Here is a 6,000-nt window from a genome sequence, read left to right as displayed (position 1 = left end):
TTGGGATTCATGGACTCTTGTTTCCTGTAAATTTCTGTGGAAGAGCAGCGAAAGTGAAGCGAAGCTCTGAAAACATCCCCAGCGGATGAATACAAGTCGTGAACACATGTCGCCAGAAGCTCTTCCGACTTCTCCGCTCACCTTCCACCGACTCCGCGCTCACAGCCCGATTGGTCGAGGCGGCTCAGCCGGCTGTCGCTGATTGGCTGTGCCGTCCTGTCACTCACGCGAGCGACGCCACTCAGGACAGATTAGGCACCATTTGCCATAACTAAATAGTTACATTGTACATCAAGTAGGAAGAAATATTTTGATTGGTGGCCGCCGCAGTCTGGGAGAGTCACGGTTCGTTTTCATTAGAAATTATCCCAGGCTTTGAATGCAGCAAAGTGTGCGCTGCGAACATTCAGTCTCATCAAACAGATGTGGATTTACTGCTCGGGTAAGTCTCTTCTCAACAGCTTGTTTCTGCATTTCACATTTGCCTCTTCCTGTGCTTTGCTCGGCCAGTTCTGGCAACTGCGTATCCAGACGCTGTTCTGGTGTTTTCACAGTTATTGCATGTTTGTTCCGGAGTTTATAAGCGGTCAGACCTCAGCTTTGCTTTAAGTTAACGCCGGGTTCCTCCTCGCTGTCTGCCCCGGACCTTTTACTTGCGTCTCAGACTCCACAGCCGGTGGGGTTTGCGCGCTGTGCGTGACAGTAATAACACTCCATTAGGAGCTGTCAGAAACGATTTACGACGAGTGTCAGCCTGGTTCTGACGCGATTCCTCTTCATTCCTACAAACGGATTTGATCTCAGGGAAAAGCCCGTTCAGCCCACTTTATTGGGAACTTTTACCGCGCCATGAATTTATTTTACGCGTAAAATGACAGCTTTACTCTGTGCGGAGAAAGTGGGCAGACAAAACAAGGCAGCACACTTTTTGCCCTCTAGGAATACAACAAATATATATATAGAACAGTTGAATTTATGTTTTTTTTTTGTTGTTGTTGTCATTCTTTAAAAAAGCACATTTTCCCCACATCCCTCTAATTGTAAAAGTATTTTGTCTCTCTGGAGCCCATTTCCGACTATTGTGCTCTCATTGCTTTCCTTAATTGCTTCTCTCCCAGGAGAGTGCCATCAAAACTCCCAATTTCCTTCTTAAACCCGGAAACCATTTTGCTCGTGTATTAATTGCATCAATAAACCTAAATAAAGCCCCCCCATCCTGACACCCTCTTTCAAGTCAGATTGTTTTCTGTCAGCCAGAAAAGCACATCCTGTCCGTTTTTCCTTCCTCCAGCGTCTCAGAGAGAGAGAGAGAGACAGAGACAGGTGACTGGGATTAGAGGACAGCGAGACAATGAGGAAAATGTCTCCAGAGAGAAGTCCTGCATGTCAGCAGGCAGGCAGGAGAGACAGTTATCTATTACATCATTAACCAGAGCAGCTGAAGGAGGAGATGAGTTCTTCAGCTACACCTGCAGGTGACGTTCAGGTGACTAAAAATGTGTTTCAGAGCAGTGCTTCCCTGTCCTGGTATGGTTGCTCCTGCAACCATTCAGCATACCACCAGCTGCTAAAGGGAACCACTAAAACAGATAGCTTGAAAAGTAGAAGATGCATATTAAGTTAGTTTTTAATTACATATTTGTTAAATGCTTCAACTGATGAGCCAACTGCATTGAACGCAAGTAAAAAAAAGAAATAAAAAAAAGGGTTGCTTTCCCACTCGCCCAAAAACCAATTTAAACCCGGGAACAATCGGCTTTTAGTGGCCGTGGGAACAGCTCGCTGACACTTTATTACCTAGGTCAGACCACTTGGCAAGCGACAGTATGCAGTACTTCATATATACTAGGGATGGAATTGTTTATGAAAACCGTCCGAACCGTTCAGTTCGACTGTCTCAGCTCGGTTCACGTGTGTTGCGTTCGGTTCATGCGCTACTCTTTTTTCTCATAGGCGAAGTGTTTACAATCCAGAGCGGAAGGTGGCGGTACTGCGACCAAAGCCAACCACCAGTAGTAAACAAGAAGAAGAAGCGAAGCAGCGTAGCCGGGTGTAGAAGAAAAAAATCAGTTGTTGAGAATTGTGTGGGTATGGCGTGTGGGAAAGAACAGGAGTTGGAAGACGCGCCAGCAGCACTTTATAGGTCTGCTGTATGGGACCACTTTGCATTTAGAGTGACCTACGATGACGGCGGAAAGAAAGTTGTGGATAAAAACAGTGTGCAAGCATTGTGCAACACGTGTTGTTTATGCTAACAGCAACACGACCAACATGTCAGGCTAACAATCAACATATACCGAACCGAAAACTGTGACCACGAAACCGTGAACCGAACTGAACCGTGGATATTGTGAACCGTTCCACCTCATATATACACAAAAAAATGGCATCGGTGCAACACTAGTTAAAATTGCCTCGGCTCTGATCTGCATGCTGTAGAAACACCAAATTACGTGACTTCTGGCCTAACAAGCTGAAACAACCTTGGTTTACATTCGATAAACATGGCCTAGCACTCGTAACGGGAATTCAGAAAGATAATAGAGTGGGGAAAAAAATCACTGACTAGACCCTGGGTTCCTTCACTGCTGCTCTCCATTGTTTACTCTCCTGATTTATTTCGCACTGGTGACATCATCAACGCTAACACAGCATGATGGTGTCACCAGACATGCAGCTGTCGGGGGACCGACAATGTTTTGTGTTGTTTTCCTGTGATTGAACTTTTTGGCATTGACCTGTAGGACAGTATGCAAATGTTGAAACTTCTCTGGATTTAGTTGATGAATAAAATGCTAAAGGATTTCCTGTTTGATCTCCAAGCCTCGTTATATAAGCCCAGCTCATGCATGATTTCAGAAATCGTACTGGACTCGAACACATCACACTGTGAGAACTCCAATGGATGAAAACCCTTAGAGAAACTCATGTTAATCTGTAAGATGCAAGACTGTATGAGACATTGCTGCAGCAGAATCGCATCAGACAGACCCGACTGATACATCAGTGCAATAATGAGTGGAAAGCAATTTTTGGTCCTGAATGCATTTATTATTAATCTATAAAAGATAGAAAGGGGAATGAGGAAAAGGCGGCAGCAAACAGTCCATGATTTGCTTGGAAGTTTATGATGTTGTTCGATGTTTGTCATAACAGTCATCTTTGTTTGTGAGATGCTAATTCAGTGCATCTTCTCACGCCGAAAAACCAGAGACCCCCGACTGAAGCTCGTATTCAGAACAAATATTACAGAGTGTGAACCTGGCTTTAGATGAGTATGATAGTCTGATCGGTGTAGAACTAAGTGACACCACAACCTAGGTGCTGGATAATATGTCTGCAGCTGTATACATACTAACGTGGCATGTCGGTGCTTAAGAAAGCAGTTCACTCCCAGCTTCAGATCAAAACAGTGATAATTGCACAGCACTATGAATGATCGATAACAAACAGCGGCGTGGATAAAAGGTGTTTAGCTTTGCGTGCAGGAATTTTCCCTAATTGGAGTAAGAATTATCCTGGCAGAGTAAAAGAGGCAAACACTGAAAAAAAGAAAAGCTTGAGGCTGGAGTGAGTGTGTTTGAAAATGTTTCATTATGATGTCATTCAATAACATAAACAGTGTTTTATTTTGATATACGAGAAAAAATGTTTCTGTTAAGGTTTAAAGTCCAGTGTTGTGTTTTTTTCTCTCTGGATAAAGTCTCTTGTCTCTTTAAATATGTTGGCTAAACAAATCGATTTGGTCTTTAAGAAAAGAAACCAGTACTTTTGTTTGACTGTGCTGTGCATGACGCACGGCGTCCGGAAAGAAAGCTTAAAGTTACACAATGAAAGTAAGAAGTTCAAGTTTGTAAAGAAACCATTAAAGCAACACTGTGTAACTTTTAGCCACTAAGGGCCTTAGGCCTCTTAAGACAATTAACTGTCTGTTTGCACGCTCCCAGCGAGGGTCCGCCACATTACACTGGAAAAACGACCTAGAAATAAGTAGAAAATTTTAATTTGAGTAGGCAAATAAGAGAGTTTGCCAATGGAATGAGTATTTTTACTCTTAAAATAAGATAATTAGATAATATGCACTTGAAATAAGACAATGCAATTGTGTTTATTTATTTGAAGTATAACTTGTCTTGTTCCACTGGCAAAGTGTCTCTATTTTACCTACTCAATCTAAGAACAAATGCACTTACATTAAGAAAAAGTGACTTATCTAGATTTCCATTTTTTTCCAGTGTAAGTGCCATCTGGAAAAACGATCTAGAAATAAGTAAAAATGTCTTAAATTAAGTGTATTTACCCTTAATTTAAGTAGGTAAATGAGATAGATTGCTAATGGAACGAGTATTTTTACTCTTAAAATAAGATAATTAGATAGAATGCACTTAAAATAAGACAATGTAATTGCATTTTCTTATTTCAAGTGTAAATTGTCTTGTTCCATTGGCAAAGTGTTTCTTTGACTTCCTCAATCCAAGAGCAAATGCACTTATTTAAAGAAAAAATGACTTATCTAGATTTCGATTTTTTCCAGTGAACCTGGTAGTGGGTAGGGCGAGTGGAACTTTCAGCCCTTAAATAACGAGTCTGCATCAATCAGCCCACAGATGGAACTTGAAAGTTAAGTGTTTGTGATCAGCAAGCAGTTTGGGATTGGGCCACAGTCTCCCTCCACATGGGTGATTCTAGGCAGGAACCGACTGGAGCCAGTTTCCCTATAGATCTGGCCCCTGTTGTGGCCCCTGTACTGAATAGGGCGAGGCAATCTATTGTTTCTACAATATAATTGCAGTTTAACACACATTTTACAAATTTTATATCACAGACACAAAATTTTGGTCATATTATGTTTAATAAGAGAAAGACACAACATTTCTAACTCCAGCCGTCAAGGTGGCATTAACACTTAAAGTGGGTTCTCCATCACACAGAAGAGAAGAGAGAGTTGTAGCCAACATGGTGCTCTTAATATATAAAAAAGATGAGCTATCAAAGCAATATATTTTTCTTGATTATTTCATTCGTTTGCTTTTTGCCCCCATGATGAAAAGCTGGGCCTGCACTAGCCTTCCTCAGAAAACATGGTCCAGAACCGCCGCTGTCCAGCAGTGTTGTGTAATCTACTAGAAGAACACTTTAGAGCAGTTGATTGAGAAGTCATGAAGTTTCTTGTAATTTCAAGGCCACATTCACCCCTCTAGAATAAATCCTACATCAGAGAAGCAAACATATGTCTGCTCAGGTAGGTAAGTTTCATATCTGTTTTGTTGACATAGCTTTTAGCTTCGTTAGTTCTTAATTAGAGCTCAGGCTGCTTTAAAGCAGGGAGTCTGGGTCACTTAACTCATTCAGTGACAGATCGCTCAAATTACATCAGGTAGCTTCTGAGAAAAAGCCGCCCACTAAGAGCATGTATATACACCAAGTGTTTTAATGTTGCCATGACAACTTGTGTTAAAAGTTGCACAGTGTTACTTTAAAGGGGTCATAGAACGATTGTATAGGGTATTTGGTCTTTAAGGTCTCTGAATAGGGTGTGTAACAGTGGTTGGGCTGAAAATAGCACATTTGCTGTTCTATGAGCCCTAATGCAAGCCTGGTTAAAAGCCCCAGAATGAAACGACAGGTTTTCTTCCTTTTATGGTATGATCATGAATATTTAGATGAGCTGTGCACTGATTGGTTGGTTTACAACGAGCGAAGCTGCTGAGCAAAGCATAGTAACAAGCACTCACTCACTAAAACATCAAATTGTTGATATGGTAGGGTGACCAGAATTCCTCTTTTTCAATTCAATTCAGTTTATTTCTATAGCGCCAATTCACAACACATGCCTAGCAAGGCACTTTACAGTTCACCAGATCATATAGACAAATTGATTCAAAGTTTTCTATCTAAGCAAAACCAATTGATTGCATCGACTTATTGACTCGAATGCAATCCCTCACACTAAGCATGCTTGTAGCGACAGTGGAGAGGAAAAACTCCCTTTTAACAGGA

General features: G+C 41.5%; 1 protein-coding gene across 1 annotated transcript in view; it reads left to right on the top strand.

Annotated features, from left to right (window-relative positions):
* Nucleotides 1-224: 224 nt before the first annotated feature.
* The window catches only part of mef2d (myocyte enhancer factor 2d), a 157,731-nt gene continuing 151,955 nt past the window's right edge, over nucleotides 225-6,000 (top strand). Inside the window, 1 exon segment of the mRNA XM_038292410.1 lies at nucleotides 225-442. The gene's annotated coding sequence lies outside the window, so the exon portion shown is untranslated.

Source organism: Cyprinodon tularosa, unplaced genomic scaffold, assembly GCF_016077235.1.
Source record: "Cyprinodon tularosa strain WSP-4 unplaced genomic scaffold, ASM1607723v1 ctg311, whole genome shotgun sequence".
In the NCBI taxonomy this organism is placed as follows: Eukaryota; Metazoa; Chordata; class Actinopteri; order Cyprinodontiformes; family Cyprinodontidae; genus Cyprinodon; species Cyprinodon tularosa.
This window is presented reverse-complemented; position numbering and strand designations above follow the sequence as displayed.